Source organism: Coffea eugenioides, chromosome 5, assembly GCF_003713205.1.
Source record: "Coffea eugenioides isolate CCC68of chromosome 5, Ceug_1.0, whole genome shotgun sequence".
In the NCBI taxonomy this organism is placed as follows: Eukaryota; Viridiplantae; Streptophyta; class Magnoliopsida; order Gentianales; family Rubiaceae; genus Coffea; species Coffea eugenioides.
Window position 1 is genome coordinate 27833892 of NC_040039.1, and position 27726 is coordinate 27861617.

Sequence of the window (27726 nt, forward strand, 5' to 3'; positions counted from 1 at the left end):
GAAAATTAGAAAATTTTCGGGTTCTCACACTCATTCTTTTCGGGGCGTCACAACAGAGCCCTCAAATGATTTCAAAAATTCTCCCTATCAAAATTTCTCGGAAGACCTGACCCTGATGTAGCCGAGAGGTGGTTGGAGAAAATGATTGATATTTTTGCAACTTTGCATTATACTGAGGAGAGACAGGTGACCTTTGTTGTCTTCCAGTTGGAGAGAACAACCCGTTTTTGGTGGAATGTGATACGAATGAAATGGGAAAGAGAACAAACCCCGAGGACTTGGGTAAACTTCATGAGGGAGTTTAATGCAAAGTATTTTTTGTCTTTGATTCAGGAGAAAATGGAGAATGAGTTTATTAGATTTCTCCAGGGAGCTCAAACTGTAGTTGAGTATGAAACTCAATTTACTAGGCTATCTAAATTTGTTTCTGAACTAATCGTGACAGAGCAAAGATGAATAAGGTGATTTGTTCAAGGGTTGAATGTTGAGATTCAAAAGGATTTAACAGCAGTCCAAATCAATACATTTAGTGATGCTGTAGAGAAAATCCAGCGGGTTGAAAGTGCGGTGCTACAAGTTAGAACCTTTCAAACAGAGAAACGGGGTATGCTTGGTAGTAGTTTAGGACAAGGGGATAAAAATGCACCTCCTAAGTTTGGAAGGAGGACTGGTGGAATGAAACTTCCAGGGACGCCAAGAGGAGCCCCGTTAAGAGGAGGTCAAGACGGGAGAGGACAACAGAGAAGTGCCTCACAATGAGGCTCAGCATCAGCTCCCCGTGTTTCCTACAGATATTGTGGGAAGCCAAATCACACAAAGAAAAATTGTTGGTGGAAAGAAAGAAAATGCTTGCGCTGTAGAAGTGCCGTGCATAAGATTGTCAATTGTCTAGTTCCATCTCGAGAAAAGAGTGGGATCCAACAGTCAACCAAGACAAACCCTGGACAGTCAAAAGTGGAAAGGAATAGACCAAAGATGTCGACTTGGGTATACGTGCTAGAGCAACATCAGGTCCCTGATTCATCTGAGCTCGTAGAAGGTATGATCCCTATATTCCACCGTTTAGCTAAAATTTTAATAGATTCTGGTGCTACCCATTCTTTGTCAACCCCAATTTTATGTATGAAATTGATGTGAAACCTGTTAGGTTACCATATGACTTAGAAGTTAGTACTCCGACAGGTGACCAACGTTTGATCACCAGTATGATTTATAAGAATTGCATCACTAGTATGATTTATAAGAATTGCGAAATTTGGGTTGAAGAGAGAAAACTATTGAGGGATCTACTAAACTTACTATTAAGGGGTACGATATTATCTTGGGTATGGATTGGTTAACTCGATATGATGCTCAACTGAATTGTAAGAGAACAGTGATAGAATTTCGTATACCTGGAGAAGCAACCGTAAAGTTAGATGTAAGGGGTAGATTAGCCTCATCTGCACTTCTTTTGGGTTTTCGGGCTAAGAAATTACTTAGTAAAGGAGCGCAAGATTTCCTAACTTTTCTAAGTTGAAGGTAGAAGATGTACCGATGGTGAAAGAGTATTCGAATGTGTTCTCTAATGAGTTAGTGACTTTGCCTCTGGAAAGAGAGATAGAATTTAAGATTGACTTGTTACTGGGGACATCACCTATCTGTAAAATTCCATATCAGATGCACCTGCTGAACTCAAGAAATTGAAATTACAGTTGCAAGATTTATTGGATCGAGGATTATTCGAGCCTATGGGCTATTTGTTAAGAAAAAAACGGAGGTTTAAGGTTGTGTATAAATTACCGGAGGTTGAATGATGTGACAATTAAGAATAAATACCCTCTGCCACATATTGATGAATTGTTTGACCAGTTGCAAGGAGTAGTGATATTTTCGAAATTAGACCTCCGACAGGGGTACTATCAACTGCGAATTAAGAAGGAGGATGTACCAAAAATTGCATTTAATTCTAGATATGGACATTTTGAGTTTGCAGTCATGCCCTTTAGATTAATCAGCGCCCCTGCCGTATTTATGGATTTGATGCATCGGATTTTCAAACCCCACTTGGATCGATTTGTAGTCATGTTTATCGATGACATCCTTGTCTACTTGAAAACTCGAGAGGATCATGAACAACATTTGAGAATGGTATTACAGATTTTAAAAGAACATCAGTTATATGCTAAATTTAGCAAACGTGAATTTTGGTTGGAGAAAATCTCTTTTCTAGGGCATGTGATTTCAAAAGATGGTATCGCTATAGATCCGATGAAAGTAGAGGCAATAATTGAATGGAAGGGGTCAGAAAATCCTACTTAGATTCGTAGCTTCATAGAGTTGGTAGGGTATTATCGTCGGTTTATTAAGAATTTTTGAAAACTTACCGGTCCTTGAACCGATTTGATGAAGAAGCATGGCAGTTTTGTATGGGATACTAGATGTGAAACTAGTTTCAATAATTGAATAAAAAGTTGATTATGGCACCAGTTTTTAACTCTACCTAATAGAAAAGACAGTTTCACTGTATATACTGATGCCTCAAGAGAAGCATTAGGGTGCGTATTAATGCAAAATAAGAATATGGTTACCTTTGCCTCTAGAAAGTTGAAAGCTCATGAGAAAAATTATCCGACCCATGACTTGAAATTAGCAGCTGTTGTCTTTGCCCGGAAAAAGTGGAGACATTATTTGTACGGGGTAACTTTTGAGGTTTATACGAATCATAAGAGTCTTAAATACTTATTTTCTCAGAAAGAGTTGAACGTGAGGCCGCGTCGATAGATGGAATTTTTAGAAAATTATGACTGTACGATTAACTACCATCCTGGGAAGGCCAATGTAGTAGTTGACGCTCTAAGTCGAAAGGCTCAAGTGGTTGGGTTAGTAATTAATGAATGAGATATGTTAGAAAAAGTTAGTGAGTGGAATTCTCACCTGGAACACCAGAAGGTGTTTTTGGGAAATATTACGGTGAAATCCATTCTACTAGATTGAATCAAAGAGGCTCAGAAGAAAGATTCGGTGGTGCAGAAATGGATGAAAAAGATGCAAAAAGGAGAGTTGTCTGATTTCAATTTGAGTTCCGAAGGAATTTTGAGATATCGAAACCGAGTAGTGGTGCCGAAAGATGAAATGTTGAAAAAGAAAATTTTGGAGAAAGCTCATCGGTCCAAGTATACGATCCATCCGGGTAGTAGTAAGATGTATCAGGATTTAAGAGGGTTATATTGGTGGGATAACATGAAAAAGTGCTTAATATGTTCAAACTTGTCATATCTGTCAACAAGTTAAAACCAAACATAAAAAATCCTATGGTTTGTTACAACCCCTCGAGATAACCGAATGAAAGTGGGAAAACATTACGGTAGACTTTGTCTCGGGTTTGCCATGAACGCAGAGAGGCCATGATGCTGTTTGGGTAATCGTCGACCTACTAACCAAATCGGCCCATTTCTTGCTAGTGAACATGAAGTATTCTATGAAAAAGTTGGCTCAACTGTATATGGATAAAAAATTGTAAGATTGTATTGAATCCTAGTGAGTATAGTTTCAGACAGAGATCCCCGATTTGTGTCTCGATTTTGGCAAAAGTTGCAAGAAACCTTAGAGACCAAACTAAACCTTAATACTACATACCACCCCCAGACAGATGAACACTCGGAAAGAACCATTCAAACTCTCGAGAATATATTAAGAACATGTATTTTGGATTTTGGAGGTAGTTGGAGCCAGCACATAACATTGGTGGAGTTTGCCTATAATAACAGCTACCATTCGTCTATTCAAATGGCACCATACGAAGCTCTTTACGGAAGAAAGTGCCGATCACCGATTTACTAGGATGAAGTGGGGGAAAAGAAGATTTTAGATCCAATAACAGTGCCATGGATGGAGGATGCACATGAAAAGGTCAAATTGATACGTCAAAAACTTCAAACGGCTCAAAGTCGGCAAAAGGTTACGCGGACAATCGAAAGAAGGATTCGGAGTTCGAAACTAGGGATCTTGTATTTCTTAAGATCACTCCGTTGCGAAGTGTCACGGCGGATAAAGGAAAGGAGCTTCAACCAAGATTTGTAAGACCCTTCAAAATTCTCCGACGAGTTGGAAAGGTGGCCTACCGACTCAAACTACCACCGAATTTGCCAGGATTCATGACGTCTTCCATGTCTCGATGCTAAAGAAGTACCATCCTAATCCGACTCACATCTTATAATCAGAAGAAGTTGAAGTAGATGAGTCCCTCACCTATGAGGAGAGATCCGTGCAGTTACTCGACCGAAAGATTAAGGAACTGAGAAACAAGCAAATTTCCTTGGTAAAAATCTTGTGGAGAAATCATGGGGTAGAAGAGGTAACCTGACAAGTGGAGGAAGAAATGCAAAAGAAATACCCTGAAGTGTTTGTTAATCAAGGTGAGAAATTTCGAGGACGAAATTCTTTTAAGGGAGAGAGAGTGTGAGGACCCGAAAATTTTTTTTATTTTATTTTATTTCTCCGAATACAATTTTCTTTACTTTCCTTTATTACCTTAATTTCCTAAATATTTTTATAAGTGAGACAAGTTTTTAAATCATTTTCCTTATATAAATTAGTTCATGTTAAGTTCGAAATGCATTAGGGTGGTAGGACCCGCTAATACGATAGGTGAGATAAAATTTTGAAGATTAGGAGGAGCTTTGCATAAATGGATATTATTTTATAAGGTGCTAAGAGATAATTAGAAGTTAGCTAGATAGTTTAGCCTTTGGAAGACAAAGAGACGAGGACTAACCTTAGGGAGCCAGGTGTCGCGAAATCCTTGGAGTGTGGATTTTGACTACAACCTTTCTTATTATTGAATAAAACCAAAATTTGACCAAAAATCCTATCACTTTCTTCCTAGCTTTGGCCGAATCTCTTGAGAGAAAAAAGGGAAAGAAAACTTCATCTTCAACCTCAAATTTCTTGCTTGAATCTTGAGTTTTAACCATTGATCTTGCAAACTAGTCCATAAAAAGTGCATCTAAGGAAGATTAAAGGTTTTAGTGGAGAGATTTTAGGGGAAGATGCACTTGGTTTCCATTTTTCTTGGGGTTTCAAGGTAACTATGGCAAGAAACCCTTTTTACTTCTATTATTTGCATGCTAGTGGTTTTAGAGTTGGATTTTGGTAGTTTACATGGAAAATTTCATGGTTTAAGAGGTGATTGGAAAAATTACAGCTTTGATGGTGAAATTTCAGCTTTTATATGATGCTTGAACTTGGCCATGATTTGGTAGTTTTGCCATGTGAATTATGTAGCTTTTATATGTTAGTTTGACTTACTTAAGGAAAATTCCAGCATGTGTTTGAAAATTTCAGCTTAGGGTTTCCAAAATTCAGCTTTGTTGTGGTTGATATTTGATCTATAAATTTGCTATATTTGGATGGTTTTGTGGCTTTAAACAAGTGTATTGATAGTTTATGACTTGTGGTTGTGATTGAGGTTGAATTGAGATGAAATTTGGGGTTGAGTTTGGATGGAAAAGTGAAGAAAACAAGGGGATATACTGCTGAAATTTTTACTACTTCCTTTCTTGTGAAATAAATGATATAAGAGGGATGATTTTGGGTTGGTTTGGACTTAGGTTACATGTGGTTTCTTGCGTACACTTTGATGGTAGCGTATAAGCTGCAATTTTGATAAAATCTGTGAGAAATAAGAGGAAAAGTGATGGTTCCTTCTAATATGCTTTCTAGTAGCATTTGTTTCACTTTAAGTTCGAGATTGGTTGTCTTCTTAGCTATTTTGTTGCTGGAAATTCCAGCGATGAATTGAAATGAAGGACTCTTTGGTTATTCATGTTCTTAGGTCCAAATGTTTTCTTTTCACTCCAAAATCATATTTGCATCTTTGCACTAGTAGTTATTTGGATTTTCTTTGGTTCACCTAACTTTAGATGGTTGAACCATAATATTTTATCTCGGTTGTTCTTAGAGTTTGTCGGTGATCAAGGGCATAATTTGGGAAGAAATTTTTGACGTTTTTTTTACTTGAAGTGCCACTCGCATGACTTGTTGCTTAGCCGATTTACTTGTGCTTGAAATTTATGACTTGAATGACTGTGACTTTAATTTATCCTGGGCGGGACAAGAGTGTACTTTATCACACTCGTTTCCCTTGACTATTTGACTGGTTTATTGTGCAATTTGGATCTGTTATTTATGTATGAGTTGATGTCGCTTGGAGACTAATATCCAACGACTTTACTGTGAAATTTGAGTTCAAACCTCATTGGTAATTAATCGAATCGAGTCAGCAAGGGTTTGGTCGAGGTAGATTGACGAAACATGAGGAAACTGTTCTTGATTCACTGAATACTGAATATTTCTGATATCTGGTATACTCGAGTTTTACCGCCACTATTTCTATTTGTATTCGGGCCCGGTAAGGGGTATGCTTGGTGGATGAAAATTTGTGTAAAGTGGGGATCTACGGTCATGGTTTTGTTTCTTTAAACGTTGACGGAGTGTCAACGGGTTTGGATCAAGTTAATGCAACGGGAATTTGGCTCTTGAGAGCCATCAGTATTCTTTTACATGAACTACTCTGTTTAAGTTGTGGTGTGTACTTATATCTTTATTTGATACTTATATTTGATCGTTTAAAATTGTAATTGTGTGATTCTTAACTGCGTGACCCTTTTGGTACTTCATTGGGCGAAAGCTCACCCTGTTACTTTTGTTTTCCTTACAGGGGACGAAATTTTGGGAGCGTGAATTTTGGGGAAAGAGTTGAGCTAGTTATAGTTGTTTTTTTTTAAACTCCTCTGTATTAGTAAACCTCGCATGTATTTGTATAAGTTTGGATACTCTGGCTTGTACTTTAAGTTAAATCGTTAGAGACTCCATTGTATATAGTATGGATTGATTAATCAAAGTTAAATTGCGCGTTTTAGTATGGTAACTGTAAATTTTGGTTTAGTAGTTCTAGTGAGAGTTGGGCAGGTAGTCTGCTAACCTTTGGGGTACGCCCTAAAGGAAGGTGAGGCTGTCACAATATTCCTCTTTGGCAGCAAATTCTTTGGTTCATTGATATGCGATTCCTTCTTAGAGTATTCAGCAATCGACGTTAACAAGGACTTACGTAAAGAGAAATCCCTCTTGACTAATTTCACTTTGATTGTAGCTATCTAAATTCTCCATTCACTTATGTTGTAGAAAGCGTGGATATGATTTCCATACTGACTCCTCTGTGATTGATTCAACTTCGGATTTAGATTGGGAAAAAATTGCTAAATGAACCGTCTCATCTTTCCTTGAATAGATCAGCCTTGAAGATATAGAGTGCATGGAACCCCTCCTCATGACATCCTTGCTTGCCATTCGATCAAGTTGTCTATGGAGCAGTTCAAAGGCTTCAGCAACAATCTACTTAAGTTCTCCTTTTAGTGTATCCATCATGAGATTAAGATCAACTTTTTGTGCACTCCCTTTGGTAGACATCTTTATCGTGTACGAAATGTTAGTGGAACAAAGAATACCTTACACACTTAACCTCACGTGTATACCCTAAAGTACTCATGTTTACAATCACTTTTCATAGTTTCACACTCATTCAATGCCATGGCATCTTGAATTTGCTCAAGATTTGGTTCCTCAAGGATTTAGTGAATATACCAACCAATAAACACCTCAGTTGTGGCCTAAAAAGTGAATGAATAAGGCTGGAGATTTGGACAGCAAATATAACATGAAAATTTCAAGAACTAATGATGGAAATTTTCTAAAGAAGGAGGTGATTTAATGCTAAAAATTTTAGACTTCAATTTCCTAATTAGATTACGAGTTAGACATCTAAAGATTGCTGGAAAAATAAGGCCATGTTTCCCTAATTCGATTAGGAAATAATCTAATGTAAGAAATATCAATATGATTAGAATTAGAAAAGAAACAAAAATAGTCACAAAGTTTGTAAGATTCGACTAGGATTGGGATTCACACAAACAAAGCATCAAATAGAAAAAAAAATTTCTTTTACGATGAACAGTGCAATGAACAATACACAAGAACAATAATGCAGGAATAGTAATGCTACAGTAATCGTGATGGTACTCCTTTTTTTTAAATCAACAAGAAAAGGTAGCCATAAAATTAACACAATCACAACATTAAAGAACACAAGAAACAATAAGAAAATAGACAAGAACAATACAAATCAAAGATTTAAAACCTTAAAAGCAAATAAATCCTAATTCATGAATGTTTTTTTTTAAATGACTAAAAGGAAAAAACAAGAAAATAAAAGGAATATAACCTATCACCTTGAACTGAGGCTCTGATACTAATTAATACAAATTCCCCTAAGATGAGAGAAAATCCGCAATTCCACAGGAAAACCCCAGTTCGCAATGAGATAGGTTTGAACAAAATTTGAATAAAATTTGGGTAGGCCATCCACAATTTGGGTGAATACAAATTGATACGACACTCAATCCACTCAAGAACACACTCAAAGTGAATCAATATTTGGAGTTAAGCAAGAGAATCCACTAAAGTTTAGGGAAACCCTCAAAGGCTCAATGTCATAACCTCTCCACTGTCTATTACAATGAAGTTTAAACCCTTATATAGAGAGAAACCCCAACCTAAACCAAACTCCAAATTGGACTTGGATTGACTTCACTTATCTAATAACTAAACTATTGGACTCAACTAAATTAACAACCCATTAATCTCAAGGTTTACACAAGATTGGCCCTTTTATTGACTAAACACATCTAACCAAATAACTTAATAAAAATTCAAATAAAAATTAATTAAAATACACAAAAATAGGAACAATCCTAAAAAAATTAATGACTCAAACTACAGACGGATTGCACAAAAACTCCACCAATTAAATGGGCTGGTTTGTGGGCAGTAACTTAATCTTTTTTCTCGAGCTATGCCAATGTCTTCCAAGTTTCCTGCCTGAACCTCTTTGCATTTGAAGAAAATAAATGGAAGTTTGAAAGATCCTTAATTCATTTAGCACAAGTTTTGATGTTTGCATCATAGGGGTTCAAAGTTTTTGAACTAAGTTTTATGTTAACTTTCATATTATTTAGTCCAAATTTTTAAAGTTATTGTTCAATTATTAAATAGTATGTAATTTTGTGACATAGTACACGGATGAGAAAAATTTTATAATTAGAATTATTGGGCATTACAAGTAAATATTTAAAATTAATGATTGGTGCAAACCGCAAAGAGTGGTATAAATTGATAATTTAGTTGACAAAATGAATTTTAGATGAGTTTGTAAAAATTTAGAATAAATGGATTGTAAATGGGTAATTGGATTACCCAACTCTTTTTTTTCATTTATCCATTTATACCCATCTAATTAAATGGGTATAAATGGGTTGACTCACTTATACCCATTATCCATTTTAACCCTTCAAAGTCACCCATTTTGACACCTTTAGATGAATTCCAATTTTTATTCATAGTTCTACAAATGAGAAATGGGAAGGGTTACATCATAAAGTGGTTTAGCTTGGCTAACAAAAGTTTGAGATATCATAGGACAACCATACATCTAGTTAGAAACATTGAAATGATAGAAATCAAACATGGGGTGGGGATTAATTGACATCTGAATACATGACAATTTAAATGTATTATGGTGCAATATTGTTATTCTAGCTACAAGCTCCAAAAGCCCAAGTTAATAATTTAGAGATATAAAATGTTTAAATGTATAGAACTATTTATTTGGATTTTCTTATTGGTCAAAGTATAAAATCACTAAATTTTAAATATTTAGGTGAGTAGTAAATTGTACTTAACAATATATCCTAATATCTGACAATCAACTTAACAACTCTACTATTTTGTCACCTTCTTTTGATAGGATATAAAATTTTTAATGAAATTATGTTTTAATTCTTCCAAGCTTAGGTTGTTTAACGTTAATTTTTGGGAACTTGAAATTAATAAGAGTGAACTTGTAAATTTATTTTCTTGGGGAATTTTTTCTGTTAACTTGTGTTTTATTACGTCATGCAAATGTCTATACCATAAAGGGGACATAAAATTGTGTCTCTTAATTTAAATGAAATGCAAATTTTGACATTCTTGAACTTTAAAATATCGTCTCAAAATGCATGCCCACAATGATGGTAACGCGAATGCATTATAGTAGTTGACTTGGAATCTAGTTGTGTTTGTATAGTAGTTTCTCTTTTTGGGTTTTTTTTTTTGGCTGTGAGAGCATTGGGAAAAACTGATATCCTATATGGTGCTCGTCTTCATTGGCTAGCAAGATACTAGCGCGGCCTTGACAAAATACTTGCATTGTTGCTCACTGAAAATATTTTCTATAGTTTCAACTCAAAGGTTTCATGGAGAGATTGTATAGCCTTTTCTCGATCCTAGCCATTCAACTTTTAATGTATGAACTGTTGGAACAGTTTGTTAATTGAAATAGAAATAACCTTGTTAAATTCAAAATATTGGACAAAAGGGAAATGCTTAATGTAGTCTCTTAATAATCACTACAGTCAGGAAATGGTTTTAGCACTTTTTTGTCTATTGAAGAAGACTAATTGCAACCTCTTGATGATCATTATGGTAAGGAAACAGTTTTGGTATTTTTGCCCATTAAAGGAGACTAAATCAGCCTCTTGATGATTATTGAAGTGAGAAAATTGTGACTCTTTAATTTTGATGTATTTTGGATTGTCTTTCCTATATAAATGACAATCTTTTAGTAAAACAAACTAACTTAGCCATTTTCATCATTTCTTAGTAAAAGACTTTTTGGTATTGCTATCAAAAGTTCTTCATTTTTGTTGTATTCTAGAGGTATATTGCCTTAATTCAGAAGCAAACTACTTAGTGTAGTGGGGGCAATAAACACCTTAAGGATAGTGTTTGTTCATGCCTCAAGAATCATCAACAAATCCCCTTTCTTTGTGAATTGTTAGTGAAGTTTCTGCACTTTTCTATTGTCTTGTTTAGTTTCTTAACAATCTTAAGGTGTTTATTCTTTATTGAGTGCAATGGAGGCTTCAACCAGAAACGCTCTCAAGACCATAAGCCAAAATGTTACCAAACTTGATAGGCTAGATGGAACAGAACCAATTTCAGTTGATGGAAGGATAAAATGTTGTTCTTTCTCAACGCCCTCAAAGTGGCCTGTGTGCTTGACCCAAATCTTCAGCCAATTTTGAAGCCAAAGGATGGTGATTTTGAGGAGTTAATGGCACAAAGATGTAAGCGTGAAGATGACAAAGTATTGTGTAGAGGCCATATCATGGATACTCTCTCAGATAGGCCCAACAACATGTATACATCTGTCAAGTTGCCAAGGGAGATTTGGACTGCTTTGAAGTACAGGTATACTACTCAAAAACAAGGTACGGACAAATTTCTTATTAAAAAGTACTTTGACTTTGTTATTACTGAAGGTTCTTCTCTTCTTGAGCAAGGGCGTGATCTACAAGTTTTGGTTTCAAAACTTAAAGATTTAGGTGTTGAGATTTCTGAATCATTGCAAGTGGGGGCAATTATATCAAAGTTGCCTCCTGGTTAGAATGATTATCAAAAGAAACTTCTACACACAACTAAATTGTTCTCGGTGGACAAAATATTGAAGCATCCCCATATAGAGGAAGTTGCTAGGATTCTACAAAAGAAAGGATTACTATCTTGTCCTAAGGTGAACTATGTGGACAAGAGGAAGAATTACAACAATGGTCAAGAGTCTAAGAAGAGAAAATCTTCTAGACAAAATGCTTTAAGTGCAAAGGATAAGAAGAAGAATTGGATATGTTACAAATGTGATAAAAAAGAGGCATTACAAGAAAGAGCGTGACCAAAATAAAAAAAAACAAAAGAAGAATAATGCCCAAGCAAGCCTTGTTGAAAACAAAGATTGCAGAGGTTGTTGCAATTGTGTCCGAGTGGAGAATATCTATGATCTCCGAATTGAACGTAGCTTCATTTTCGTTCCATTTAAGTGATTGGTGGTATGACTTCGATGCAACCATACAGGTGTGCAATGGTAAGTCCATGTTCAAGACTCGAAGGACATATAGTTGTAATGGGCAATCATGACACCGTCTAGGTGCATGGAAAAGGGGTTGTAGATTTACAATTCACTTCTAGCAAGAAATTAGTGCTCACTAAGGTACTACACGTTCCGGACATGAGGAAGAATCTTGAATCAGTTGAGAGGCTTAATAAAAGTGGTCTTAAAGTTGTCCTTGAGTCTGACAAAATAATCTTGTCCAAAAGTGGTAAGTTTGTAGGACAAGGTTATTCTCAAGTTAAGTATTAATAAAGTTTCTATATCTGCTTATATGGTTGATTCTTCTTATTCTTTATGGCATGATAGACTAGGATGTGTTAGTAGTAAAACTTTACATTTTATGTCCAAACGTGGCCTAATTGCCTATATTGATAAAGAAGAAAAGAAATGTGAAACTTGTGTTCAAGCAAAAATGATAAGGTTGCCTTTTCCTAAGGTTGAAAGAAATACAAAATTGCTTGAACTTGTTCATTCTGATGTATGTGAACTAAATGGTTTTCTTACAATTGGTGGTAATAGATATTTTATTACTTTTATTGATGATTGCTCAAGATTTGTTCATCATGTCTATCTTATGAAAAGTAAAGATGAGTGTTTTACCATGTTCAAATCTTACAAATCACTTGTTGAAAATCAATTAGAAAAAAAAATCAAAATATTGAGAAGTGATAGAGGAGGTGAATATTTTCCTGGTAAATTCTCAATGTTTGGTGAACAAAATGGTATCATACACCAAACAAATGCACCTTATACTCCACAACAAAATGGTTTGGTTGAAAGAAAGAATAGAACTTTAGACGACATGGTTAATTCTATGTTGGTAAGTTTTGGATTGCCAAAGAATTTGTAGGGTGAAGCTTTGTTGGCTGCATGTCATGTGCATAATAGAATTCCTTCATTAAAAACAAAAGTCTCTCCATATGAGGTGTGGAGAGGGAGAAAACCAAACTTAAGTTATCTTGGAGTTTGGGGTTGCATTGCTTACTATATGGTCCAGGACAATAGAAGAAATAAGTTGGGACCAAGGGCACTTAAAAGTGTGTTTGTAGGTTATGCAGAAAATTCTAAAGCTTATAAGTTACTTGACCTTGATTCTAATATTATATTTGAATCAAGAGATGTGCATTTTTTTAAAAATAAGTTTCTTAAAGATACAGAGCCTATTGTGGATCCTACTAATGGTTCAAAACCACTCCAAAATATTGATTCTTCTTCAAGTAATAAGAAGAAGGTAAGTGACACTCCTATTGAACCTAGGAGAAATCATAGACCAAGGAAAGAAAATCATCTATCCTCAGATTTCATGTCTTCACAAGTTATCGTCTTCTTAGTTGAAGACAATAAGGAATCTCTACAAAATAAGATTCCAATCTTGTTGAATGTAGAAGATGATCCTAAAATATTTATCGAAACTATGTCATCAAGAGATGCTTCTTTTTGGAGGGAAGCGGTAAATGATGAAATGGACTCATTATTATCTAACAATACTTGGGTTCTAGTTGATTTACTTCAGGTTGTAAGTGAGTATTTAGAAGAAAATATGCTATAGATGGATCTTTACTGACCTTTAAAGCAAGGTTAGTAGCTAAAGAATTTAAACAAAAGGAATGAATAGACTATTTTGATACATATGCACCAGTTGCAAGAATAACTTCCATTAGAGTCCTATTGTCCCTAGCTTCATTGTACAATTTGTTTGTGCATCAAATGGATGTTAAAAAAGTTCTTAAATGGTGACTTGGATGAAGAGTTATGTATGGAACAACTTGAAGGGTTTGTTATGCCTGGAAATGAAAAGAAAGTATGCAAGCTAGTTAAAGCATTATATAGCCTGAAACAAGCACCTAAACAATAGAATGAGAAATTTGAATTTGTATTGCTCTCAAGCGGATTTAGGTACAATAATGCTTATAAGAGCATTTATGCTAAATACCCTCAAGAGTATTGTGTGATCATTGGTCTCTACATAGATGACATACTAATTGTTAGTAATGATATAAAAGTTGTAAAAGATACTACGAAGTATCTTTTTCCAAGGTTTAAAATGGAAGACCTTAGTAAGGTGGATACTATCTTAGGTATCAAAGTTAGGAAACATAGTGGGGGTTATGCTTTGTGTCAATCTCACTATATTGGCAAGATATTGAACAAGTTTCAGCATCTTAAGGTCAAAGAAGTGAGTACTCCCTTTGATCATAGCTTGAAGTTTCATGAAAATTCTAGAAATCCAATTGCTCAACTTGAATATGCTAGTTCAATTGAAAGTTTGATATATGCAACACATTGTACAAGATCAAATATTTCGTATGTAGACACCAAATTTTCAGCGAATTTCATTTACTATTTATTTTTTTAGTTTTTATTTGTCGTGCTAGGTTTACTCATTTTTTTTTAGTTTAGTTTTTAGTGTTTTATTTTATTATTTTATTATTTCATTTTTAAGTTTTAGCATAGAATTTCTCGGAAAAAGGGGGAAAAGCATTCAAAAATATGCTTTAGTTGTTTTTATTCAAATTCAATGTTTTCTTGAAAAAAAAAAGATGAAAAAATAGAAAAATGAAGAAAAGAAAAGAAAAATCGCAACTTTGTTGTTCATTATTTCTAGTTGGTTTATTTTGTCTGATGTTTCTTAAATTATTGTTTTTCTTTACTTAATATCATTTTTCATTTTTTGTATTAAGTTATTAGTTAAAAAAAAAAAAAACGCAGCATGCAAGCTGCGTATTTTGGCAGCTTGCAAAGAAGAGTGGTACATGCCCATCGGATGGCCAAGACAAGAGGTTGAGAGGAGATTGATTGCTAGCCATTGAGAGCAGGGTTTAAGGGTTGTGAACTTGATATAAAAGCTGAAAAAATAGCAGCCGCAAGAAAAAGGGTTTCAGGCTAAACAAAACAGAAAGAGAGTGGACGGCTAAGAAAAACTGGGAAGCGAGAGAGAGCAAGAGAAAGCGAGGTTGGAAGGGGCAGTTGACGGCTGTGGAGAGAAAAGGCTACGGAGGTTCTAAGCTGACGGCAGAGAACAAAAGGAAAGAAAAAGTGAAGGTTGGCGGCGGAGAGGAGAGATTAGTATGAGAAAGAGAAAACCGAGAGGAAAAAGGGAGAGATAGAGGTTCGGCTGGCGGCTGTGAGGAGAGAAAAAACAAGGAGGTGGCGGCTGGGGTTTACGTGAGAGAAAGAGGAGAAACCAAGGAGAGAGGTGAAGAGGGCTTCAGGCCAAATCAAAAGAGAAAGAGAGGCTGCCGTGGAGAAGAAAGAAAGAGATCTGAAAAAGAGAAAAGAAAAGCTGCAATTTTTTTTCTCACAACAAGGGTACGAGTTCGAAGCCGCAACGGGACGATTGCAGTAGCTTGTTCACGACGTTTCCTGTCCGGATTTTGATCCAAAAAGCTTGGGCAGGTACTCTCCTAGATTGGTGTCTTGGTCCCTTCCAGTTTCGTTCTTTGTTGAGTCGTCGCTTTGAATTTCTTGTGTGTTATTGCTGTTTACTTTCTCTGTTTCCCTTCATTTCCGGTTCCTCCATGCTAGTTTAACTTGCCGATCCTCTTGTTCGAAACCTGGGATTGCATGGTCTTGCTTTGATTAGGATAATTTGTAGATCTGGATTCAGGGTTATGTGATGTTTGATTGAGTCTGTGATATGATTAGCTTCTTGATTTGGATGACTCATGCGGAGCTTGTTAAAGATAAATCCAGAAATCTGGTTGTTGTTTCTGTGTTGCTCGTTGGATACCTCGTTTGATTTTTAATGTTTTGGTGTTTGCAACTGGGTTGTGTTAATCAAAATGTTCAGTTTGTTAAAGGTTTTGAGTGATGGGTCTGCTGACTTTGGTTCGAAGCTTGACATGAATTTTCTGCTTCAAAATTGCAGAATGTTGTTCTTCGATGCTTGCATGGTCTTTTTCGTCCAATTTTTGTGCTTAAATATAAGGATTTTGTGGTCAAAAAGTGGAAATGCTTGGTAATCTCGTTACTTTAGTCCAGATTTTTGTTGTTTGAGCCGTTGGTTATGTTCGGATTGCATTCAAAAATTCACCAGAAATTTGAACCCAACATTCAGGAACCTAGTAGAAGCAATAAAAGATGTTTTTCTGTCTTTGTGGACCTGTTGAGGGGGATGGAACTTGAACTATGGTTTTTGTGTCATGATTTTGTTTCCATCCGTGAGTAAACTAGTGAATAAAACCTGTGAGCAAAACCCAACCAGAGTTTGTTTCCTGCTAGCCGTGCATTTCCTTTCATTCGCCTCCCATGTCAGGAGTTTTTGCACAAGGAGAATTGCAGATTCTTATCATGATTTTTTTCGCATATTGGAACGTTTGAATTGCTGCATTTTGATTGTTAGAATAGAGTTTGATGTTGGGAGCTGTAGCATTTGTTTATTTTCATCTGAAAGCTTGATATTCGGTTGGTTTGTCCGTGTTTAATGAAACAAGAAGGAAGTTGCAATGTTGCAGATGAATGATGAAGAAAGCTTCGTATGCATGCATGAAGTAGTTTTCAAAATTACACTTTGACCCCCCAAGTCTCCCCTCGTTCTACTATGACCCAATCAATTGCATGATTTTCTCAATTTGGTCCTTGATAGCTTGTAATTTTACAATTTCATTGCTTGTTTGTTTCAATTGACTACTATGCTTTGTTCCAATTGCACTTAAATCATGACTTTAGGGGCTTTATGATCAAGTGAGCTTTGTATTTGCACATTTCTTTTAATTTTTCTCAATTAAAGTGGTACCTTGACCTTTTGTTGTTTTGAAGCCATTTTTCTTTCATTTGGACATCATTCCAAGGGAGGTAAAATTTCTTTTAGTTTTTTTGTCTCTCCCCTATGTGATCCAACGTGCTAAGTGAGAATTGCATGTCTACTTTGTTTTCCTTACTTTTCCTTAATGCCTTTCATTTATTTCAATTACTTTTGCTTTTATCAAAGTCATTCTTTTATGGGGTATGTGTACACCTCTTGGCTTGTAATAGATAGGGCTTGGCGAGCATTTTGTCCAATTTTCCCTTCCCCCTTTTGTTTCAGTTAGCAAATGTAATAGGTTCATTGCTTGCTTTTGTTGCTACGTGTTTAATCGCTTTATTAGGCCCTTGCATCTAGTCGAGCATGCTAAGTGTTATGTGCTACGTGTTTATAGATGATTTGCATGCCTACTTACTTTCTATAGTCATAAATGAACTTGATGGATGAATGTACGTCCACACACTAGTCCAACGCTAGTTGTGGCTCATCGTTCCGTATTCCACTAGTCCAACGCTAGTAGGAATTCATAGAAAGGGCTAGTCCAACGCTAGACCCAATAGGCCGTCCTCCTTTCGTTAGTGCATACTTGCATGTTCACTACATTTCATGCATTTCTCTTAATTTTTTAGCATTTGGCATGCCCCTCCAACCCTTTCCCCTTCATTTTAGGCTTTTGCATTTTCATGCTAGTTATAGGGTACATTTGCTTGAGGGTCCCCTTTCGACAAGGGAAACGAGCGAGTGTGGCTCCACAAATAGCCTTAGCACGCTAGTTCCCCCTTCTAATCAAAGGGAAGATTAAAGTCACAAAGTTAGGACTCCCCGTTCCCGTCTTGATGCATTCCTATAGGATTCATGCATTTCATTTATTCACTATCCTATACACTTCTACTTTATATTCTATCCCTTTTTTCCACATTCTCACTTCACACTACTTTTGGACGTTTTCACTTAACTACTCACACTTTATACCATATCACTCGCACACATGCACTCTATGATATTTTAACATTATCATTCTTTACTCACCTTACCTTGTAAATACATTTGCACACCTCCACTTACATCCTATTATTTTTATCACTTTTCTCACTTCACACAAACTCACATTTTCACATGGCATGCATTTCACTCATTTTTACGTCATTTAGGATTATGTGTGACCTCTCCAAAGGATCATTATTGGACTTCACAATTAATGTGATTGGCACCACTCAACCTTTGAAGAGAAATTTCCCCCATGTCCCCTAGGTCTAGGTTTTTGCATTCATATAGTCATATCCAACACGCGATACATACCTTGGGTAGAAAAATTAGGAAAAGTTGGGTTAAGTCACGCAACTAGCCTTGGCTAGGGTGAGGGAGTGCCTTAGGCCTTACCTTTGCCTTCTCCCTTATCAAATGTGACCCCCGATCCCTCTTTTTGGTTACGTAGACCCAAAAGTTCTTTAAAAGGGGTTTATTTACTTTTTTCATTCAAAAACAAAAAAATCATTTTTGGGTGACTTGGTACACCCTAACTCTATACCAAGTAGCGACTCCATTTTTGATACACAAAAACCCTTTTGAACTTTATATGGCCAAACCGTCGCATTTCACAATCCCACGGCCTTTCATTTTTCACTTTCACACACGTTTACATTCATATCTCACACACCACACTACTTCCACACCATATCAAAAAGTGGGGCGCGACAGTTGGCGACTCCACTGGGGATTTCCTAAGTGGGTCCAAGCATTTGATTTGGCCATTCTTTCCCCTTTTCTACCCTTTTTATGCATGGCATTTGGATATTAGGGTTGCATTTTTCCTTTTTTTAGGACTTTTTGCCTCGCGCGCGTATCAAACTACTCCCTCACTCACGTATGTATGATTGGTTGTTTGGATGTATATTTCACTTGTTTTATCTCGCGCTTTGCATTGCATTTGGGTGGGGGGACATACCCTAGAGCCTCGCGTTGGTTCTCGATCCCTCCCCTCCAAACGAGCACTAGCATACGTGCATACGCTTTAATTTTTTCACCCCCCATTTATTTTTTCTTTTAGTGGCTTGTCACACCACTCTACCCTATTAGGATTTTAGGCGACTCACTTGGACTTGTGATCGCGACACGATGTGTGCGTAGCATGATCCGAGGAGTCACTCGATCTTCCATTTTAAGCTTTGGGTTCATAGCCTTTAGCTTTTGATTGAAGATTGAGGAGTTTTGATAGATTCACTTATGACATGTAGCCGTGACACGATGTGTGCGTAGCAATGTCTGGGGAATCGCTCGAGCCACCGACAAAGGACCTTGGGATTGATAACCCTTGGTTTCCAAGTCTGAAGGCTCAGGGACCTAAAACCTATCGAGTCTAGTTGCATTAGTGAGCCAATACCTCATGCATCCATGATAGCTTGCCTAGGATAGAGTCGGCCTTATCCTGAGTTAGGGACACTATTCACGAGGGGAGGGATCCAATCCCTTTTTCCTTTTTATTGCTTTATTTCTTTGTATTGATTTCATTGCTTTATCTCGTTGCTACAATGTGTTATGTGTATTTATCTGGCTGAATTAACTTTTCTTGGTTTTGTGTCCTCATTGCATTCACAAACCCTAGTAAATAAGAGGTCTAGCATGACCTTCTTTTAGAACCTACCCTCGTAGATAGGTTATTGCACGTTTAAAGATTTTGGTATATTGCATTCATAGATTAATAATTGCATAGCATTCTGAGCCTACCTTGGCGTATAAAAGGTCCTTTTAGGTCATGATTTCATTTCAAATTGCATGTTTTACTGCTTTAAGAAAATGGCATCATGCATAAATCCTAGAAAGGGAATGCCATTTAGGCGATCCCGTGTTAGGGATAAGCCACCTTGTGTCTCGGATACTTAATCCAAGGAGACTTGCACGTTTACATTTTGCACCATCTAAAGGGGGAGTGCACAAGGTAAGGTAGGATCCGATCATTTTCATAGAGCGATCTTTGGAATATGAGCGTCTAAATATCACTTTTTGGCCATTTTATCGAATTGGTAAAAATCCCTTGCAAAAGGACATTAATTTGAAGAAATTCACAAACAATTCCTCGCTATTGCGACGATAAATAAACTGAGGCCAAAATTTGATTTTAGGAGGCTCATAGACTAATGCATCAAGCCATTCAGTCCATTGGATCATTTGAGTTGTCAATTTCATCCAGTCCATTTCATCAATTTGTCCATTTTAGGGCAATCTAGTCGATTTTTGAATAAGATCACCAATTTCGTTCAATTCATTTGATTAGTTTACCCATTCTTAGGTCAACTCAATCAATTTTGAATAAATTCAAATCATCAGATTCGTTCAATTTCATTTAACCAGTTTACCCTTTTTTTGGGATGGTTTAGTCAATTTTCCGATCCATTTGACCAGTTTACCTATTTTTAGGGCAATACGGTCGATTTTGAATAAATCATCATTTCACTCGATCTGTTTGATCAATTGATTTCATTCAATTCATTTGATTAGTTGAATGCATTTCTAGGTTTATCCATTCAATTTTTATAAATAAACAAATTTCATTCAATGCATTTGACCCTTTTACCCCTTTTTGACACGTCATGCGTCGATCAAAATAAGCATTTCATTCGGACTTTGTCCTCATTTTTTAGGGCGAATGTTCCTTCTCACTCCAAATTGGCCAAATTTTTCAAATCATTTTTCACTCAATCAATTGATCGGATTCATCAGGTATGGTATAGTGCCTACCCCAGAGGATTGCATTTTCATGCTAGGCCTACCCTTGGCATAAAAGGGTTCCCCCATAGGACATGCATACCGTTTTTTTATTCTTGCTTACTGACTCTGGGTATTTTTCTTTTTGTTTTTCCCCTCCCCCTTGCATTCATGAAAATATTTCAATAAGGGGAAAATACCTGATAACAATTTTGATCTGATAAAGGTTTGAAAATTACAAGTATTACTTGATTCTCAGGCAAGCCTTACAATGTGAATTCAAAAATTCATCTGCAAGCGCTCGTGTAAAATATTTAAGAGATTTCATTGCTCAAAGGGGGCTATTAAGAGGGAAAAGTGTGTATACATGTGTAAAGGAGTTCCTTAGACTGTTTTTCATATGTATTACTTTTTAAAATTTTCAAACATTGGCAATAATGAAGCTTTTGTTCAGACAATTATATGTGTACATTTCATTCTTTATTGAGCTCATTGGAAGTTTCATGATGAATTTTAAGAAATAAGACCGAATTGAGAGTTTTTTCAACCTCCAGCCTGAAAATTCGCGAGTATATGCTTTCTAAAATTAAAAGAGGTCACTCAAAAGGCCCATGAGATACCTCTCTCCTTCACTTAACCTCAAAATAAAATCAGTCACATTGATTGATAAATTACAAATTGGAGCGAATTTTGCTTAGAAAAATGCCCATTGGTTTGACCAAATTCAATCGCATCTAAGTGAAAGCAAAAAATGTGCATTATTCTTGTTTGTTTTGAAAATTTGGAATGATACTTCGAGCATTCGTTTCTCTATCTATACAGATTTTATCATTTGCTCTCCCATTTGAGCCTTTGAAAGAATAATTTCGTTTCAAATAAGAGCCCTAATGATCACTACCCTATATTGGAAAATTTTCAAATATCAAAAAGGGGAATGGATTTTCAATAACCATTTCGTTACTTTGGTTGTCATGAGGTGTAAGAATGATGCTTTGGCCATCGTTTCTACAACCTAAACACCATTTATCCCTTGCATCCTCATTTGAGCCAAAATAGGTGGTTCTTTTCGAATACACTTATGATCGTACCCCACATTGGGGAGGGAGATTGGAGAATTTTCCAAAAAAGGGAAAAGCAAAAATGCTAGAAAAGGAGGGAACCACAAATTGGGGAAATTTGATTCCACTTGGGTTCCAATTTTGAAAAAAGAAAGAAAATGAAGAGTTTTGTCCGCGTGGATCGCCTATGTTTCACAAATATGGATGAACAAGGGTCTTCCTCAATCAGTTAATTCAGATACATGCCAAAAATTTCCCATTAATGAAAGTTTCCTTTCAGAGTTATTGTAAGGAACGGAATAAAGGTCAGGCCCTCTTCTTTTCCGATCAAGCATCTATCCCTAGTTATCCCTTTTGAGCCTTCAGAATAAAATACCTCATTTGGCAACCCCTGAGAATCGCAAACCCCACACTGGGGCAAGTTTGAGTTGAAAAAGGAAAATTTCAAGAAGTGGAAAAGTGAAAAGCCACAAAATCAAAAGACAATGGAAGAAAAGAGAACCTCAGTTCAAAAATAAGCTGGGGCAAATTTTGTGAAAGTTCAAAAATGGCAAAAGGCCGAAAAATCAAAAGTAGAAAGAAAATGAAAAGAAAAGCCTCAGTTGAGAATAAATTGGGGCAAATTTTGATTTAACCCTAAAATAGGGTTGGAACAACAATGCGATCTCAGATTTTTCAAATCGCTTTTGAAATCCGCTTTCAAGCCTTAACTTTTCTAAGCACCCCACCTGACCCCATTACAAAAGCCGAAAGTCCTGACTTTTGTTCTTTGCAATGGCTCTGTCAAGAAAATTTCTGATGCCAGAAAATTTTAGCTGTATTTCTGAATTGATTAGGTGTGAGGTTGACACTGCTCTTCATGTGAAAACCCGCGAGGGCACTTTTGAAAAAAGAGAGAAGGAAAAGAAAAAGGAAAAAGAGAGCAAATGCAAAAGAAAAATGCAAAAAGATTTGATGCTGAAAGTCCCTGGTGAATGATGAGGAAAATGCAAACAAAGTCTGAGGTCTTTGAGTTCAAAATAGGGGCAATTTTGGAAAAATGCGATCTTCGGTGCAATGTCCTTGAGAATCTTATTTCTTTAACTATCGTTTTCAAGCCACATTACAAGCTAATAAAGTCCATCGTTGACTTATTCCTTCATGACAACCTAAAGTGAGGATTATGCTCATAAGAAATCCATCGATCACTCATGATTATAAGGGTATAACCAGCTTTCGCATGTTTAGCTATCGTTTCTACCCATTTGTTGCAAGGTTAAAGCTTATATGTTGACTCAATTTTCTTAAGAAATAAGGGTGACAAACTATTTGCTTTCACTAAGATGTGATTACATACAATTTGGGCACAAGAATAAGACAAATCTTGACCTCCCATTTCCTTTAGCCACCTCAAAATCAGAAATAACATCCACTTGATTGGTTCTGCAAGCGGTGACCTGTTACCCTAAGTACCAATGCCAAGGTGAGGAAGAAATCTTCTGTGATTCGGTTTTATTTCAAGAAATTCATCACGAAATTTTCTTTTAGGAAACATGGTTTTCTTACAGTGTTCAAATAAATGAAAAGTCATCCAAACAAGTTTTTTGCAATTAAATGGCCCATACTGGGGCAAATTTTTGTTTTCGTGAGAATAAGCCCACACAGGGGCAAAAATTTTTATAGTCCATTCGAGGATTTCGTCAAAGATTCAAGCAAGACTTTCAAATCAATCACGGTACTCTCTCCATGAGTAGTAGTTGCATTAATTTTAAAATAATTTAAGTGCATGTTTATTTTGGCAAGCCCCCTGTGCAGGTATCCATGGCTGAAATCGACGAATGAGCGTAAGTCAGAATCTTACGAAACAAGGCCTCAAGGAGGAGCAACCATGCCGTAATGAAAATCAATTGATCGGCTGCACATTAATTGGTGGACACTGGGGCAAATTATTTTTAAAAAATATTCTCTCGAAAAATCAGAAAAATTCAAAAGTCAAAAATCAAAAATCAAGTTCAAATTCTTGTTTCTTGGGAAATCAAATTTAATTTCTGGTTTTTTGACAAATCAAATTCAATGTCTTGACCAATTGGATGGCAGGACTGGGTCTTATCCCACTGACCATTCACAAACTTCATACTTCATTGGGACCAGGTTTCATCCCGCCAATCTCGGCAGGACCGGGTTTTATCCCGCTGACCGTTCATACTTCATTGGGACCGGGTTTCATCCCGCCAACCTCGGCAGGACCGGGTTTTATCCCGCTGACCGTTCATACTTCATTGGGACCGGGTTTCATCCCGCCAATCTCGGCAGGACCGGGTTTTATCCCGCTGACCGTTCATACTTCATTGGGACCGGGTTTCATCCCGCCAACCTTGGTAGGACCGGGTTTTATCCCGCTGGCCGTTCACACCCCGGCAGGTTCGGGTCTAATCCCACTGACCAATTCATTACACTGGGGCAAATCTTTGGATAATTTTTCAGGCAAGTCTTATACAGTTTCTTCATACATACCAGCATTTCATTTTCACAGCCACTGGAGCGTGAGGTTAGTCCCGCCGGTGTGCATTTCATTTTCACAGCCACTGGAGCGTGAGGTTAGTCCCGCCAGTGAGCATTTCATTTACATCGTTACTGGAACGTGGGTCAGTCCCGCCAGTGAGCACTTTATTTTACACCGCCACTAGCCGTGGGGCAGTCCCACTAGTGAGCACTTTATTTTACACCGCCACTAGCCGTGGGTCAGTCCCACTAGTGAGCGTTTCACTTTTCATTGCCACTAGCCGTGGGTTAGTCCCACTAGTGCGCATTTCACTTTTCATTGCCACTAGCCGTGGGTCAGTCCCACTAGTGAGCGTTTCACTTTTCATCGCCACTAGCCGTGGGTCAGTCCTACTAGTGAGCGTTTCACTTTTTTCGCCACTAGCCGTGGGTCAGTCCCACTAGTGTGTATCATGATTTTAAATTTCTTGTTCGGGTCAGTCCCGTTTAAATTCCTGTTCGGGTCAGTCCCGCTTAAATTCCTGTTCGGGTTAATCCCGTTTTAAATCCCTGTTCGGATCAGTCCCGTTTAAATTCCTGTTCGGGTCAGTCCCGTTTAAATTCCTGTTCGGGTCAGTCCCGTTTAAATTTCTTGTTCGGGTCATTCCCGTTTTAAATTCCTGTTTGGGTCAATCCCATTTCAACATTTTGATGAAGAGATCAGGCCTCGTTTCAAGGGCGACAATCATTGGAATCATTCGCAGCCGAATAACACAGGTAAGTATTTGGTGTCTACTTCTTTGTCTCAAGTTTTTTCAAAACTCAGACAAAGAGGGGCAAACTGTAGACACCAAATTTTCAGTGAATTTCATTTACTATTTATTTTTTTAGTTTTTATTTGTCGTGCTAGGTTTACTCATTTTTTTTTAGTTTAGTTTTTAGTGTTTTATTTTATTATTTTATTATTTCATTTTTAAGTTTTAGCATAGAATTTCTCGGAAAAAGGGGGAAAAGCATTCAAAAATATGCTTTAGTTGTTTTTATTCAAATTCAATGTTTTCTTGAAAAAAAAAAGATGAAAAAATAGAAAAATGAAGAAAAGAAAAGAAAAATCGCAACTTTGTTGTTCATTATTTCTAGTTGGTTTATTTTGTCTGATGTTTCTTAAATTATTGTTTTTCTTTACTTAATATCATTTTTCATTTTTTGTATTAAGTTATTAGTTAAAAAAAAAAAAAACGCAGCATGCAAGCTGCGTATTTTGGCAGCTTGCAAAGAAGAGTGGTACATGCCCATCGGATGGCCAAGACAAGAGGTTGAGAGGAGATTGATTGCTAGCCATTGAGAGCAGGGTTTAAGGGTTGTGAACTTGATATAAAAGCTGAAAAAATAGCAGCCGCAAGAAAAAGGGTTTCAGGCTAAACAAAACAGAAAGAGAGTGGACGGCTAAGAAAAACTGGGAAGCGAGAGAGAGCAAGAGAAAGCGAGGTTGGAAGGGGCAGTTGACGGCTGTGGAGAGAAAAGGCTACGGAGGTTCTAAGCTGACGGCAGAGAACAAAAGGAAAGAAAAAGTGAAGGTTGGCGGCGGAGAGGAGAGATTAGTATGAGAAAGAGAAAACCGAGAGGAAAAAGGGAGAGATAGAGGTTCGGCTGGCGGCTGTGAGGAGAGAAAAAACAAGGAGGTGGCGGCTGGGGTTTACGTGAGAGAAAGAGGAGAAACCAAGGAGAGAGGTGAAGAGGGCTTCAGGCCAAATCAAAAGAGAAAGAGAGGCTGCCGTGGAGAAGAAAGAAAGAGATCTGAAAAAGAGAAAAGAAAAGCTGCAATTTTTTTTCTCACAACAAGGGTACGAGTTCGAAGCCGCAACGGGACGATTGCAGTAGCTTGTTCACGACGTTTCCTGTCCGGATTTTGATCCAAAAAGCTTGGGCAGGTACTCTCCTAGATTGGTGTCTTGGTCCCTTCCAGTTTCGTTCTTTGTTGAGTCGTCGCTTTGAATTTCTTGTGTGTTATTGCTGTTTACTTTCTCTGTTTCCCTTCATTTCCGGTTCCTCCATGCTAGTTTAACTTGCCGATCCTCTTGTTCGAAACCTGGGATTGCATGGTCTTGCTTTGATTAGGATAATTTGTAGATCTGGATTCAGGGTTATGTGATGTTTGATTGAGTCTGTGATATGATTAGCTTCTTGATTTGGATGACTCATGCGGAGCTTGTTAAAGATAAATCCAGAAATCTGGTTGTTGTTTCTGTGTTGCTCGTTGGATACCTCGTTTGATTTTTAATGTTTTGGTGTTTGCAACTGGGTTGTGTTAATCAAAATGTTCAGTTTGTTAAAGGTTTTGAGTGATGGGTCTGCTGACTTTGGTTCGAAGCTTGACATGAATTTTCTGCTTCAAAATTGCAGAATGTTGTTCTTCGATGCTTGCATGGTCTTTTTCGTCCAATTTTTGTGCTTAAATATAAGGATTTTGTGGTCAAAAAGTGGAAATGCTTGGTAATCTCGTTACTTTAGTCCAGATTTTTGTTGTTTGAGCCGTTGGTTATGTTCGGATTGCATTCAAAAATTCACCAGAAATTTGAACCCAACATTCAGGAACCTAGTAGAAGCAATAAAAGATGTTTTTCTGTCTTTGTGGACCTGTTGAGGGGGATGGAACTTGAACTATGGTTTTTGTGTCATGATTTTGTTTCCATCCGTGAGTAAACTAGTGAATAAAACCTGTGAGCAAAACCCAACCAGAGTTTGTTTCCTGCTAGCCGTGCATTTCCTTTCATTCGCCTCCCATGTCAGGAGTTTTTGCACAAGGAGAATTGCAGATTCTTATCATGATTTTTTTCGCATATTGGAACGTTTGAATTGCTGCATTTTGATTGTTAGAATAGAGTTTGATGTTGGGAGCTGTAGCATTTGTTTATTTTCATCTGAAAGCTTGATATTCGGTTGGTTTGTCCGTGTTTAATGAAACAAGAAGGAAGTTGCAATGTTGCAGATGAATGATGAAGAAAGCTTCGTATGCATGCATGAAGTAGTTTTCAAAATTACACTTTGACCCCCCAAGTCTCCCCTCGTTCTACTATGACCCAATCAATTGCATGATTTTCTCAATTTGGTCCTTGATAGCTTGTAATTTTACAATTTCATTGCTTGTTTGTTTCAATTGACTACTATGCTTTGTTCCAATTGCACTTAAATCATGACTTTAGGGGCTTTATGATCAAGTGAGCTTTGTATTTGCACATTTCTTTTAATTTTTCTCAATTAAAGTGGTACCTTTGTTTTGAAGCCATTTTTCTTTCATTTGGACATCATTCCAAGGGAGGTATAATTTCTTTTAGTTTTTTTGTCTCTCCCCTATGTGATCCAACGTGCTAAGTGAGAATTGCATGTCTACTTTGTTTTCCTTACTTTTCCTTAATGCCTTTCATTTATTTCAATTACTTTTGCTTTTATCAAAGTCATTCTTTTATGGGGTATGTGTACACCTCTTGGCTTGTAATAGATAGGGCTTGGCGAGCATTTTGTCCAATTTTCCCTTCCCCCTTTTGTTTCAGTTAGCAAATGTAATAGGTTCATTGCTTGCTTTTGTTGCTACGTGTTTAATCGCTTTATTAGGCCCTTGCATCTAGTCGAGCATGCTAAGTGTTATGTGCTACGTGTTTATAGATGATTTGCATGCCTACTTACTTTCTATAGTCATAAATGAACTTGATGGATGAATGTACGTCCACACACTAGTCCAA